The sequence below is a fragment of the Pleurodeles waltl genome, chromosome 7 (genome assembly GCF_031143425.1).
Source record: "Pleurodeles waltl isolate 20211129_DDA chromosome 7, aPleWal1.hap1.20221129, whole genome shotgun sequence".
NCBI lineage: Eukaryota > Metazoa > Chordata > Amphibia > Caudata > Salamandridae > Pleurodeles > Pleurodeles waltl.
In genome coordinates, this window is record NC_090446.1 from 89,588,201 (window position 1) to 89,604,053 (window position 15,853).

The 15,853-nt window shown below is 43.3% G+C and overlaps 1 protein-coding gene across 2 annotated transcripts in view; it reads left to right on the plus strand.

The window, feature by feature from the left end:
• Positions 1-1,511: 1,511 nt before the first annotated feature.
• SCNN1A (sodium channel epithelial 1 subunit alpha) overlaps positions 1,512-15,853 on the plus strand; it is an 84,429-nt gene continuing 70,087 nt past the window's right edge. Inside the window, exon 1 of one of the 2 annotated variants that reach the window (XM_069243125.1) lies at positions 1,512-1,644. The gene's annotated coding sequence lies outside the window, so the exon portion shown is untranslated. Of the gene's footprint in view, positions 1,645-2,302; positions 2,333-15,853 lie in introns of those variants that run through there. The other variant, XM_069243126.1, reaches the window with a different exon arrangement.

Genomic DNA, 15,853 nt, shown 5'->3' on the forward strand with positions numbered 1-15,853 from the left:
ATTGCCCAGAGTTGCAGAGTGGGACCCATGAATTAGATTAGGCACCGAGGCAAGAATTATCTGGTCAAGGGGAATTGAGCTCAAGACCTGCTGAAGCGGGACTTGAACCCTGGTCTTGAGCCAGATCTCTGCTTCAGGGTCTGCCGCCCTAACCATTGAACCACACTTCTCCACTCGGGTAATAGTAACACCTGTTGTGTACAGCACATAAGCATTGAAGAAACAGTGCTTAATTTATGCTTGTTGTTTCAGGTGCAGAGGGCCAGCACTTACTTTTCTGCCTCCAGCATTTACTGTGAACAAAAGTCACATATGGGAAAGGCAGAGGAAGAGAATGGGAGAAAGAAGAAAGCTGCAGGAAAGAGCTGAAGGGGCAGGGAGTGGCTGTAAATGGATTAATGAGGTCCGCAATGCTTCAGGGTTACGCTGCCTCAGTATTCTGTGCTCGCACATTTAACTGGAGCAGCCGCGTGTAGAAGAGGAGAGCTTTGGGCACCAGCACGTTTAAATTTGCAAAGTAAGCACTGGGCAGAAGTATAGTCAGGGTCACTGAAATTATGTGGTAGGGAGCACTGTATTATATGACAGGGTTGACTGAATTCTGTGGTAAGAAAAAAAAAATATGCGCATAAGGCAGCACTTTTTCATAGTATAAATTCATTATTTTGTCATTTGTACACATGGTGACTGGTAAAAGATTTCACCTCACTAGTACAAGTTTAACAACCAAATACCGAGATATGTAACTGAAAGCTAACCTGATAACCTCTGCAGACAACCTTCCACTGCGCATGTAGCCGTCGCCACGTTTTTAGTAACTTTTGATCAATATTAGGTAGAAACAAACTTTTTTGTTAAAATCTGCACATTGTGCAGTAGATACTGGATTATGTGGCAAGTGCGACAAATCCACAACTATGCAAAAGAAGCAGCAGTCGAAGAATCGTGTAATTCCAGTGTCACTATATATAGTGCTTAGAAACAGCAGACTTGTAATATTAGATATTGTCATAGATCTGCACATAATTGATGACATCTGGATCATGAATGTAAGAGGCGGGCTCAATCAGTTTAAGACAGTTTTGACTAGTGTCGCTGTGTTTTTTTCCCTCTCTCTCTCAGTTTTTTTTCTTTTTATTCTCGTGATTGTGATTTTTTTCCCCCATGTAAAAGTAGTGCCTCGGGAATGCATCTGTGAAATAAATTCAGGCACTGGGTGAAGGTTTGGCCCTTGACACGGGGACATTTCGGGAGGCTGTTAAATACGGATCCCTGTGTGGGTCACCCCACAGCGACAGCTCCTTCAGTCTTTAGCTGCGACGTAAAGCTTTAATATGTTAAACTAACTTTATTGAGCAGGTGCACGGGCGGGGTGAAAGGGCCGCGGGACCAGGTATTGAGAGAGAGCTAACGACCCATTGTGGTGGAAGAGGACGTCAGAGCTCGGGAGAGCTAGGGCAGGAGGGGCCGGGCGGAGGAGGAGGAGAGGAGGGCTGGCTCTAGGGCTTACGGGCAGCTCGAACCAGAAAGCAACCGGTCTCATCCAAACAGGTGAGAACGGGCAAGATTCTGAGGAGAGAGAAACACACCGCAGGAGCAGAGGGGGTGCAGAGGGTCCCGGAGCCCCCGGAGGAGGAGAGACAGGTGAGTCTGAGTCCCTCACAGAGAGAGGAGCAGAGGGCACCTGATCCCCGGGGGAGGAGAGACGGGTGAGCTCTGAGACCCCGAGAGAGGTGCAGGTGGGACCTTAGCCCCCGGAGGAGGAGAGACAGGTGAGTCTGAGACCCTCACAGAGAGAGGAGCAGAGGGCACCTGAGCCCCCGGAGGAGGAGAGACAGGTGCGCTCAGAGACAGGTCCCTGAGTCCCTGAGAGAGGTGCAGAGTGCACTTGATCCCCCGGAGGAGGAGAGAGCGGAGGAGAGAGAGGTGAGCCCAGAGACCCTCACAGAGAGAGGTGCAGAGGGCACCTGAGTCCCCGGAGGAGGAGAGACAGGTCCCTGAGAGAGGTGCAGAGTGCACATGAGTTCCCGGAGGAGGGGAGACAGGAGGAGGAGAGAGAGGTGAGCCCAGAGACCCTCACAGAGAGAGGTGCAGAGGGCACCTGAGCCCCCGGAGGAGGAGAGACAGGTGCGCTCCGAGACAGGTGAGCTCAGAGACCCCGACAGCGGTGCAGAGAGCACCTGAGCCCCCGGAGGAGGAGAGACAGGTGCGTTCAGAGACCCCGAGAGAGGTGCAGAGTGCACATGAGCCCCCAGAGGAGGAGAGACAGGTGAGCTCTGAGTCCCTGAGAGAGGTGCAGAGTGTACGTGAGCCCCCGGAGGAGGAGAGACAGGTGAGCTCAGAGACCCCGAGAGAGGTGCAGAGTGCACATGAGTCCCCGGAGGAGGGGAGACAGGAGGAGAGAGAGGTGAGCCCAGAGACCCTCACAGAGAGAGGTGCAGAGGGCACTTGAGCCGGAGAAGAGGAGAGACAGCTGAGCTCTGAGACCCTCACCGAGAGAGGTGCAGACTTCACCTAAGCCCCATAAGAGGAGAGAGAGGTGCGCTCAGAGACCCTCACAGAGGGGGGCAGGCGGGTAGTGGAGGGGAGGGTGTAACGGAGGAGGTGCGCACACGCGGAAAGGCCGAGCTAGTCCGGCAGCCTGGAGCGGAGGAAGGGGCGTGAACATCTGGCGATAGGGTGCTCTCTGGGGACGGAGGCTGTCCTGCAGGCCATCTAAGTCACTTTCTTCCAAAGTGGAAGGCAGGCGCTATAGCGCCAAAGACATGAGTGCACTAAAGCGCGGTCTCTTTTAGAATGACATATATATATATATATATTTAAGTTACAAAGATGTGGAGTTACGTATAGTAAATTTATATTTACCTACATGCACTTCTCTTTACAATATTTTGGTTGTTGATATTGATATTTAGGCCTCCATATTTGCTCCCAAAATGCATGTCCTTGTTATTTTGAGATACTGTACAATGTGTACAATACAGTGAGGTTCATACTGGCGAACAAGGCGGACTCTGATGTAGATTATGGGGGTTATTCTAACTTTGGAGGAGGTGTTAATCCATCCCAAAAGTGACGGATTTACCACCAGACGTATTACGAGTCCATTATATCCTATGGAACTCGTAATACGGCTGGTGGTATATCCGTCACTTTACCATCACTTTTGGGACGGATTAACACTCCTCCAAAGTTAAAATAACCCCCTATATTTGGCACAGGTACAGAGCAGGTACCCCATTGTGAGACTAAGACCATTTGGAGTCAGAGATGTATTTAAAAGACTGGAATATATTTTCCCTTTAAAATCTCTTCAAAAGAGCAATGCAGTGGTTTTCATTGAAAATCTACATCTGGCCGGTTGACAAAGAACAGGTGTTCCCCTCAGTCAGAAAGAGGAGGTGCAATGAAATATGCCTTTAAGTCTTGCTCTTGTATGTCACATGTGCTCTGTGTTCACAGGCTTAGGCCAAGAGTCAGCTTGTCTTACAATTAATGTTCCTTCTGACTGCAGGGTTCCAGCATTTTGCAAGGTGAACAGCTGTCACCTGGTGTTTAGAGTGTGAAATAAAAGGCTATATGGTGTCCGGTTTTTCCTAACACACAACCTTTCTAAGTCAATTATACAAACATTTCCAAATATATGTCAGTAGTTGTGAAAGCCAACCCCATTTTTAGTATTTCTGTGTGATGAAACAAATATTTAAATAGGATGGAAACAAATCAGAATACTTTTTTATGTGCAAAGGATGTGTTTTCTGAAACCCAAGTTTCACATATTGTTAATACACTTTATAGTTTTATCAGTAAAGCTGCAAGTTAGTGGAAAGGTTTTTGGACATTTCTTGGAAATTTACTGTGTGTAGATGACAATATACAACCACATCATGCTTTAGTAATGTATTTATTAAAAGTGAGTGTTTATACAAACTGAGAAATACCCCTGCCTTGATGGCAATGCTGTTAGTAAACTAAAAGCAAATCAAGGGTCATGTGTCCCCAATATGTGAGCTAGATTCTTGTGATGCATGCAGCAAGCTTTAGTCTACTTAATCAAACAAAAGAGTTTTTTTGTACTACAGAAATGCTGAGCTCACATATTTGAAGATGCAATCATGGGAGCATGAAGAAAACAGTGCCTCTGTAGACTATTTACCTAGGATCACACAATTTGAGACACGTTTACAGGTCAAGTATATCACAGTTAGATGGAATAGATTATTCAAGTTACTTGAATTGCAGGTCTAGTAACATTTTAATGATTTTTCGAGGCCCACAATGGGTAGGAAAATGAACATGATATGCAGAAGAAACCCTCAGGCATGTCAAAGATCTGCTTGTCGGACACGTACTGGCCAGGATCGGAATGGGAATACATCCAGTGCCAGCTGTGTTCTATAGACTGGTGGCACTCTTTCGTGCCCAGCCACATACAATAGAAAGAATGCATTTTATACAGAAACGGGGTGAACAGGGTAAAAGAAGACAGATAGACAACAAGGCACACTGGCGCCGCAGCACCTCAAGTACCGTGTCATTATGAATAGGATTATATAACTGGGAAGCTGTGTTCTGTAAAATGAAAGCTATTTCCCAGGACAAGAGTGCACAGATTAGCTACTCAGTACACTAAACTGAGCAGGAAAGTGAAGCCAGATGTGCAAATCCCAAACACAATCACAAAGCTTTTGGCACAGGTAGTCCCAGAGATGCCATGAACACTTTTAAGAGTGAGAAGGGAGTTCTGAAAAGGCAGATATTTCACATCCTGTTAAAAACGATTTTATTGGGAATGCCATATGTATTTATGTGGCATTTCTAAAGTATGAGCCATGCCAAAGGTCAGCATAGCACTGTACATTGTCAAAGACAAGCATAAGTCAACAAGTAATAGGAGCCGTATCTGGGCTGCGAGCGGTTAATGCATAGCATCCTTTAAAGAGGTGAGTCTTCAGTTCTTTCCTAAATTCGAGCAGTAGTGGGCTAATCCAGATTGATACAAGGATGTTGTTTCAGATCCCGGGGGCATCCATTGCCATTCACCCTCCACTAACCGGAGCATAGGCATCTCTAATGCAGGAGGTGTAGTGGCTTCAGTGCCCAGAGAGATGGAAGTCTTTGCTACCCACAGTCCTTAATTTGTAAATAAAAAGGTGCCTGTGCCCAAAGCTCTCCTCTTAAACACACAGATGCTGCAATTATATGTACGGACACAGAATACTGAAGCAGCGTAATCCTGAAGCCATCTCTGGCCTCTTCAATCCATTCACAGCCACTCCCTACCCCTTCAGCTTACTCTTGCAGCTTTCTGCTTTCGCCCCCGTGACGCTTTTTCGTTTTCCTCTTCCTCTGTCTTTCACATATGTGTATTTTGCTCGCGGACAATGCTTGAAGCAGAAAAATAAGCACTGGCCCTCAAAAATAAGTGCTGGTGCTCCACAACGGAAACAACAAGCACAAAGTAAGCACTGGCTACCCGACTCAGGTGCATGATGGCCCATTAGCAATGCCAATAGGTCTGGCATACATTTTGTGTCTTGAATAAACCATTTGAAAAGAGCCCCCGGCAGGAAAGGCCCCAGCTAAGTAAATGGACCCTGGGACGGGCTGATCAGAGAACTTGTTCACTGGAATGTGCTCAACCGTAAAGTGAAAGTATGACATACAAAAACAAATTCTAGTGGTTCACAAAGGTCTCAGGCAAAGATTCTATACCATAACATTTTAGAAGAGTGATAGAACATGAAGCGACCACAGTGTTGAATATAATTGCTGAGATTTCGTAGCAGAATGAAATATTATAAAGGGCAATATTGGTGAAATGCAGGCACATCTCTGAGACATTTGGCAGATTCCTTTGACACAAGTACTCTTTCTATGCCCTGGCATATTCCAAAGCTAGGGTTGAAGGGATTCACAGATGACTTGCAGAGAATGACCCACATGTTCCATGAATATGTGGAGCAGAATATCATGTGATGTTTTTGCATGACATGAGTAGGATGTGTGAAAGTCCTTGCTGACAACACACAGTTGTACGTCAAATACATGTATCACAGGTAGTCTCGCAGTGTCCTGGCATATGGCAGGGCTAGGATTACTTGGACGTGACAGTAATATTCCACATTTTGTCAGCTAATTTAGAAGAGCAGATCAGCAATATAACATGTCAGAACATTATACTATGGAGAACATGTACTTGACATACACACTGAGTAGCATGTCACTAACATTTTTGGCACTGGGAATACTAACTTGTTCCAGGGCTCAGATTAACAAAACCATCTAAAAAATAGAGTCAAACATGATGGTCAGCCATTAATCATTTACAAGATTTTTTTCAAAAACAAAACTCCCAAAGTAGGTGTAATAAAATGCCTCCTTGTCATGGTTACCCCTTGACTTTTTGCCTTTTGTTTATGCCAGTTGTGATTGAAAGTGTGCTGAGGCCTGCTAACCAGGTCCCAGCACCAGTGTTCTTTCCCTAAACTGTACCTTTGTTCCCACAATTGGCACCCCCCTGGCACCCAGATAAGTCCCTTGTAAATGGTACCCCTGGTACCAAGGGCCCTGATGCCAGGGAAGGTCTCTAAGGGCTGCAGCAAGTCTTATGCCACCCTGGGGACCCCTCACTCAGCACAGACACTGCTTGCCAGCTTGTGTGTGCTAGTGGGGATAAAAAGACTAAGTCGACATGACACTCCCCTCAGGATGCCATGCCAACCTCACACTGGTATAGATAAGTCACCCCTCTAGCAGGCCTTACAGCCCTAAGGCAGGGTGCACTATACCACAGGTGAGGGCATATGTGCATGAGCACTATGCCCCTACAGTGTCTAAGCAAAACCTTAGACATTGTAAGTGCAGGGTAGCCATAAAGAGTATATGGTCTGGGAGTTTGTCAAACACAAACTCCTCAGTTCCATAATGGCTACACTGAAATCTGGGAAGTATCTCACTTGGCAAGGAATTTCAGAACTTTGCGTAGAGCACGGAGCCCAGAGTAGGGAAAATTCGGTGAACTTTGCCAGCGGAGTGGAATTTTCCGCCCACCCCTAGCCAATCAACTGAATGTATTTACTTCACAATCTACTGTTGTATAGTACAGTTTGTTCTCACAATTGTAACACTAACAAATTACCTATAATCTTTGTGCTCCTTGAAATCTTAACAGCCTTTTGTGATTAAAAGTATCTTTCCACCACATCCTACTTTGTGATCTGATAATGGATTTTTATCTACCTTTGAAAAAACATTTTAATGTTAAACAGTGTCAGCAGCAATTGTGAAAAAGATAATTTCAAAGTGAGTCATATTGACCTGCGCCTGTACCATTCCACAAGTTCTGCTCATACACGAACTCATGAGACTTGCAAGTAGTTCAGTGGTGAACACTGTACCTGTTACTGCCAAGATACACTTTTCAATAGTGATTCAGCACAGTTCCTCCAAAACCCACAATACAACACCAATATATGTGGCCTAACACTCTTAAGCATCCTTGCACGATTGAAGAGTGAACTACGTGGAATGACAGCTACGTTCTAAAGAACAGCAGCTATTTTTCATGACCAGGAATGCTGAACAAGAGAGAATGAACACAACTAAATGGGAATAGATTATAGCAGAATGATATTTAAAGGTAAACACAGAAACAAGCCTTAGGATAGCCAGAAGAAGAGGTGTGGATGCCATCCATTTGGCTTTATCAATGCCTATTTTGTTTTGCAATGTTTACGGGAAACATGTTCGTTTGGGGGCGGTGCCTAATGAGCTCTTAACAATTTAAAAAAAGAAAACAAATGGCTAAAAGGAGAGCATCTTTTTGGTCTCAAAAACCCACTTGCCATAAAGCCCATAGTGCTGAAAGGAGCTACTTGGCGTGTAGGTGTGCTCCCTTTAAAAGGACAGAATGCCGTCACTCATAGTGAAGTGGGCAGACCCCTTTCCCCATGCTTAATGGCTATAGTGGTTGGAAGGGAATAGTGATTGACTAGAAAAACAGACTAAATAATGAAGATGGCTGGCTGAAAGCACCTATAGGTATATTATACAAATAATTTTAGTAACATCAGTAAGGTGCTGATTACTGCCAGGTTTAGGAAACAAAAAATGTCACCAAGATCTGTCCCACGGGTCCTCCACCAGTACCCTCACATATTTTAAGAGTTGAATTATATGGAATAAGAGCACTGTTTTCAATATTCAGGCCTAGAAATTAGAAGCCTCATGCATTACAATGTGCAAGAAAATTTTTAAAAAATAAAACCCTGGGACATATTACAAAATGTCCCAAGTTGAACTAAGCCCATTAAGGGCCAGAGGGCAACCAGGTTTATCATTAGCTGGTGGACAAGACCAAACTGTGGCACAATGAGGCTCACAGGGACCTCTGGCATCAATTGTCTCTCCTCTGCCTGGAATCAAAATCAGAAATCAGATTTGTGTTCTATGTAACAAAGATGCTATATCCTAGAAAGGCGACGCCATGCTTATTGAATTCCCAAGTTCCACATGACCTCCTAGAAAAGTGTTCTCTGGTAGTTTGTCTGGTCAGGGGTTAAAGAAAGTTGGCAAATGATCCCTCCCTCCCTTAGAAAAGTCATTTGAGTGGCTGTCTCCCTGAGTACACCTTCTTCAAACTCAGCTACATTGGCTACAAAGTGATAAACTCAAGCATCTCACCATGTACAACACCTTTGACCAATGTAAGGGGTGGAGTCTAAAACAAACTGCGGTGGCAGCATTGTTAGGATGAAGATACATTAGAAAGAACAGAAGTTATCAGGCCTTCTCGTAGACCACAGAGAATATCTAAAATTCTAACCCCATCTAGTTACGGCAAGCTTGGTCCTTTCTTCACTTTAGCCTTCTTGTAAAACCTTAGCTCATCCCTTTGCAGCCTCCTTGCTCATAGGGCTTTTAAAGTATCCTGATATTGGGATTCTAATATATAATTTACTAATATAGATTCTCTCGCTTTTCTGTCACTTGGTACCCTCCTGGATCTCCTTCTTTTCTTCTGTATCCCATCTTGGCGATCTCTCATTGAGTCGGCATTTCCATTCTGTAAGTTACTCTAGAGCCTTCTGTGGCTTTGAAGCTGGGTTCATGCTTTATACAACACAGTTGTATGTCACAATATCAAGGTACAAATATTAATTCACAACAATATTGACTCCAGAAGATTGACTATCACTATATTGTCAAGGTATGCGGTTGTACGTTGCACAGTCGTATCTCACAATATCAAGGTACAAATTATTGACCTACAACAACATTGACTCCAGAAGATTAACTATCATTATACTGTCAAGGTACGCATGTGTGGAGATTTTTAGATATACTATTCATTCTGTTGATGGTGTGTATATACCTTATTGTGGAGTGGAAGTTGTTGCAAGAAAGTATTAAAAACAATATATTGTTGTAGAACTCCTAACATATGTGCACATGGATTAGTGTTTCATAATTTCTCTTCGCATGCTCCCTCTCCGAACATTCTGTTGTTGGGAAACGTAGGAATTTTTTATAGAACCCACCTGTCATCCCACATATTATGATTCGTTGGAGAGGACCTGCACCAAGGACTATTGAGATATATTCAGTGTTTATTCATGTGTCACTTGTCACTTTCATTTCACTTGTCATGAATTATGATGCTAATAGCTGAGACCTTAGCAAAGGAAACAAGTGCACCTCAACAAACCCATCTGGAGTCACATAAAAACCCAGTCTTCGACATGAAAGGGCGATCATAGAGGAAAATATATTTGTGACATAACTTATGTTTTTCACGTATGCCAATGTTTTCATTCCTATTCCTCTTATAGTCAATTGGCATTCTACTTTGTGAGGCTGGTCATGGAGAGTAGGTATCCTTTTATAGAATAGCGGTCTCTTTCCAAATCTCTAAGAAGCTAACTTGGCACTCGGGGAGTATCTGTGGTGCAGATTTCTGGGGTGGTTTTGTATATCACTTTAATTTCCATTCCTATTGGCTTTCCTTTGTGTGTTCTTCTTCTTGGAAGATGGATGTCCGTTTACTGGAAACATCTGTAATTCCAAGGATGTTTGGGCCAGACATACTAAGGGACATGTAAGGTGGCAAAAAGTGGTTGCATATAGTACCCAGATTTTGTCAACCCATCTCTGACTTGACTTACGTACTAATATATCACATCGCAAAATTGGTTGCAACCTATTGATATATGCTATACCGAATCAAAATTGGGAGGTTGCGCCTTTTTCACACCTCATCCTAATTGCAATTTGGGATGGGATAAGACTACCTAAAAAGTCATATTGCGGTGCAGAACCTGTGATTTTGTGAATTGCAGTTTTTTCAGTCACAAATTGGTTTTATTCATTTGGCCTTTAGTGATGCACGTCACTGTTACTGATTTTTGTCTTTGTATAGTATTGCCACGCTATTTTGTCTATCGGCGAGTTATGAACATGACAGCTTGTCACACTTAAAACATGCAAGAGTACTTAGGGGAGCAACTGTACGAAAGATATGTGTGATAAATCTCAAATGTATCACAAAATCTACCTATGTGAATGTTGAATTCCATGGCTCCTCCATGTTCTCCTGCTGCAGCTTGGGCTAGCGTCCACTGTTGTGCTTGCTCTGGTAGCAGTTCTGAGGTGGGAAACTCCCTGCTCGGAAGTGAAATGGGGCCAATACTCCCTGCATTAAGGCGTGGCATTTTTAACATCCTGGGGCAGGAAAGTGTATTTTATTCTTTTCTTATAAAAGCAATTAAAATGCCTACGTTAGCCCAAATTGGAGATTTTCTGTATGTAAAATTGCTTTTAAAAAGCCTATTATAACAATTCTTTGTCCACAGTAAGCTGGAAAAAGGAATATTTTGCTCTGTACAACATGTAAGAAATATGGTTGCTCAAAAAAGTACTATTTGTAAAATGTCCCAGCCTTACCTTATCTGGAATCCCACACATGGAGTGCGTAGAATTCTTCTGCTTCTAAGGTTCAATTCACTCCCTCTGTGTGCGATCACAGGAATCTGGGAAGGCGTAGCACAGGAACACAGTCTCTGTGAGTTTTGTTCCTAATATGTACAAGACTTAACTCATCTCGCTTTATGTGCCCCTATTTGCAGTTGCAACATTTGAAGAACACTTTTTCTACAGTTTAACAAACATTCTGCAGCCGAGGCGCATCATTGTTTATTTGCCCCACCCAAAAGATGGTTGCACAAAAAAGTGTAACTTTTTCCAATGTTTTTTAAATTTGTTTCAATCTCTTGTTTCATCTGTTAGTTGCAATTATAATTGCTCACAGTTATTAATTTGTAAATAACAAGTTGCCGGTGCCCAAAGCCCTCTCATTAAACACGAGGCTGCTGCAATTAAATGTGGGAACACGGAATAGTGAGGCGGCGTAATCTTGATGCCATCTCGGGCCTCTTCAATCCACTTACAGCCACTCCCAGCCCCTTCAGCTCCCTCTAGCAGCTTCTGCTTTCTCCTTTTGTGACACTTTTTCGTTTTTCCTTTCTTTCGTCTTTCCCATATGTGTCTATTGCTCGCAGCAAATGCTTGAGGCAGAAGAATAAGCGCCGGCCCTGAAATGTAAGTGCTGTGCTCAGCACCGGAAACAACAAGCACAAATTAAGCACTGATTGCGCATATGTATGAGTGCATCTGCACTCCTGCACTTTATAAGTGTTTTGTGAATCTTGTTATTCTTGTAACCTATATTCCCTATTTGCACTTTATAAGCTGCCACTGTTAAGTTTGTTTCCTCTATTATTGTAGTAACAATGACTGTGTAATGTTTTTATGGATGTCATTTGTACTTTTTATGTGGATCTCCATCGACTTTCCAAAACATAAATAAGTAATTGATTGATCGATTGCTGTGGTAAATCTCATAGTTTGTCCGTGCATCACTTTTGCCATCATAACCAGTTCTATTCTTTGTGACTGGAGCCCTGACTTGCGATTCGCCAGAGGGGTTGATATAACGCCCTTGTAACGCGACAGACGGGATATCCGTTATGTTTGTGACTGAGTAACCTATCCACCAAGCTCTAAATCAGGCTCAGAGGCTTCGAAAATAGCCTTCATCACTAGAACACAACTGTCATTCCCATCATCGGACTCTTAAAATATTACACGGTGCCCAGGAAGACCATGGGATATTTGCTAAAGTTTTGCAGAGTTGCTTATGTGGTGGAAAGTGCTGCAAAGTATTTTTTCAACTTTTGTAGCATAATAAAAGTCCAGTGGCACAGCACAACACCGCATAGCACCACACAAGCGCAGCCAGCATTATACAACCCTCATGTGTATTATGCCCAGGGCCACTGCAATTATGCAGTTGTGCAGATGTGGTGTTTTTGGCATGATCATGGATCTACAGTATTTGCTACATTATCCATCATCTGCTGTATAATCTGCTAATTTTAACAAAAAAAAATGTTTAAACGATTCAAAAGTTACTAAAAACGCAGCAACACTTGTTGCCGCTTAGTAGAAGATCCTTTGCAAAGGTTGACTGGTCACCTTTCTATCCCTTATTTCTGTGTTTGGGTGTTAAGCTTGTACGAATTGAGTGCAACCTTTGCCAAGCCAGTGTTAAAAAGTGTAAAAATGCCAAAATAATGAAATAATCCTATCACAAAATATGCTGCATTATGTAGCAGGATTTGCATTTTCTTGCCGCATAATTTGGCCCTCTCTTGCCGTATAAGTCCAGTGGCTCTGATTATGCCTCAGTTACGTTTGTACTGAGTTTCTTCTACGGTTTTCTTCCCGAATTGTGACTTGTTTATCGTTGTTTATGCCACACAGCCTTCATTCCACAGTACACAGTTGTCATTGCTCATCATTGCATGCTTAGACTGTTATTCAGCGAGTGCCACCTCCAAAGGTTTGGGTGATAGGTAATATCCCTATGGATTTGCCTGACTATCACTTTGTCTTTCATCTTACAGTCGTTTGTCTTTCTGTTCTGAAAGTCCACACAATCTAGCGTTTAGAACACCCCAGGGAACCTGAAGAGGGCCTGTGCTGAAGATGTCTGAGATTTGTCACCGACTTTGCCTACCTGTCGCTTTTAGTTTCTCTTCCTGGTTGCAAAGGTTTGCCTTGGCATTTTGATGTATGTGGAGCTGAAAAGCTGTCACTCTCATGGGTAGTAAGCGCTATATAAATACAATTAGGCCATTAGAGTTCTTTGGAATACCCACGACGTTCCCCCTAATCCCACTCTTATATTGTGCCACATAACTCTGCGAGCCACTGTGCCAAATATTTTTGATATTTTTGTAATTTGGCGTAAACTTTCTTCTGTTCGTCACTTTTAATTGTCCTGCTCTTCTTGCTATGAGGTAACCACCAGATGTGTGAACCCATTGTAAACTTATGGCTCTTTCTTAAAAAAAAAATAGGATGTGCATCCGGGCGAAACATGGAGCAAACGGGTTCCATTTTTCTTTACCGAATGAGAGGTGGAACTAATATATCGCCACACTTTTCGAATGTGGACTATGAGTACATTTGATGAAAAATTATTTCCCCACTGCATCAACAGTACAAACAGTGCAATGGTTTCTTTCACAAAATGACTATAAACAGTTTAAACTTTATTTGGAATTTTTTCTTGCCCTATTTAAAATCTCTGCTCCTGTTTAATGGTAGAACGTTTGTTTTATTTGGGCTCAAAAGCAGTTCCTCCGGCTTGCCCTGCTTTTAAAATATTTCTGAAATGTGGACAAGAACAAATTCTGTTTGGTTCATTCCATGTTGCACAATCTGCAGGAAATTATGCAAATGCTTTGCCCTGGTTTTGTCTTTTTCCCCAGTGCCAAGTTTCTGTGATACACCCTCGGTGTTCTCTCCTATCATTTATTTTATTATGTCCTGTCTGTTCAAATCTATGGTATCATGCTAATTAGCGGTGACATTTCGGTATCATTCTACGTATATGATATTTTGGCAGAAGTTGGACCATGGCATGATAACATATTTTCTCCCACAGTGTGTTAGTCCTGATGTTTTAACCAGTACATAATACTTCCCCACAGGTGTGTCAACCCAGTACGCAGAATGTTCCTCCAGAGGTGTCACCCAGTGCATATGTGGCGCGCTAACATCCGTGTGTCTGACAGTAAATTATGAGGCAGATTTACAAGCTCCCCCTTAATACTGCCTTAGTGTCAATTTTCATGACGCTAAGGCGCTGTTAAGGTGGCCATTCCCCTGCGCCATATTTACAAAGGAGTGCCATGCATGGCACCACTTTGCAACCCCTTGCTCCACATTATGCCTTCCTCAGGCATAATGTATGCAAGGGGCGGTCACACTCAGGTAGGCCTGAACAAATGGCGCAGTGAAATTTACAAGATTTCACGGTGTCATTTTTAGCGTCATTTTTAATGCCTGCTCAGGGCAGGCGTTAAAAAGACGCTCCCGGGTTGGGGTGATACCTTTCCTTGCCGTGCTGCTCCTTGCAGTCGCCAGATGCTGCAGCAACAAGGTCGCATCCTGCCCTGCGTCAATTCTGACGCCGCTCAGAGCAGCGCCAGGATTGGCTGGGAGCGCCCAACCAGGGCGTTCCCAGACAGACTGGGAGCCTATTGCGCATGTGTATTTGGCTGTCCCGAGACGCCCGGCCAAACATACATGCGCAGTGATGGGGGAGTGCTGAGCACTCCCCCTCGCTGCTCTTTACCCCCGTGGCCCCGCCGCCTTTACCAGAAAACAATCATAAACAAAGTTTATGATTGTTTTCTCGTAAAGGTTTGGCAGCTGCAGCTGTCGGCGGGGGAGCGACGCTCCTGAGCGCAAACGGAGGAGCCACCACTGATTGACACCTATCTTCCACCCTCTACATCCCTTAATCAACTTTCTACAGAGTCTCAGGAGAAGGTGACAGAAGATTCCTGTGATCCTCCCACCAGATAATGGTGGTTATTCTGATTTGGAGGCTAAGTGCTGTTACATCAAGAGGGAGGTCAGAGAAGAGATCATTGCCTATCTATTTTCTAACAGGGATTTTGCTGATACTTCACAAAGTTAGGCCCCTGAAGACAGGAAAGTTTTCTTGTTTTGTTCTTTGATTATCTTCAGTCTCTTCTTACATCATAACACCCGGAAGTTGAAGTTCAAAGAATGGAAGGATCCTAAAAAGGCCTAAAAAGGCTTTCGTTCCTAGATACAGTTCTAAGATATACCCTTTCACTGGTTTTGATTAGAACTATCATAATAGTCGAAATATACGTAGACTCTGATTCCTTGTTTCTCAGGATGATCCATCATAGTCTCAGAAGACTCTTTCTCTTTTAGATTGTGAATAACAGTTGAGCATTGGCAATAAAATGTCAACATGTGACAATGTCACACCTCCACCAGAATATACATTTATGCAGCTTTCTCTGCTCATTCGCTAATAAAACATTTCCAGGTTCCGTCTTCAGTTCCGGAACATGGGTCAGACAGTGCAACTCTTCTAGGTATTGAAAAACAGTTTCAGTTCTGCCCTGATATTGCCGTAGACTTTATCCAAGCTTTTTCTTTGGAAATTATTTCTACTGTTGCAGCAAGAAGACATTTCTGTCTTACAGCTTCGAAAAGGACACATCACGAAAGACTCTTTTTTGTAGGTTACTCTTTATAGGCCAACATTTGTTTGACCTTTGGAGGAGTTAGTTAAACAAGCTCCAGAAGATAGAACACTGATTTCTCCTTTTAAGCTTTAGCATCCAGCATCATCTTGGCATCGTCCAACTCAAAAATACTCTATTTGAAACCAACTTTAGGTCATTATTCCAGTGGAAGCATTTGAGACATATGTCCCATAACTTACCTAAGACACCTGGGG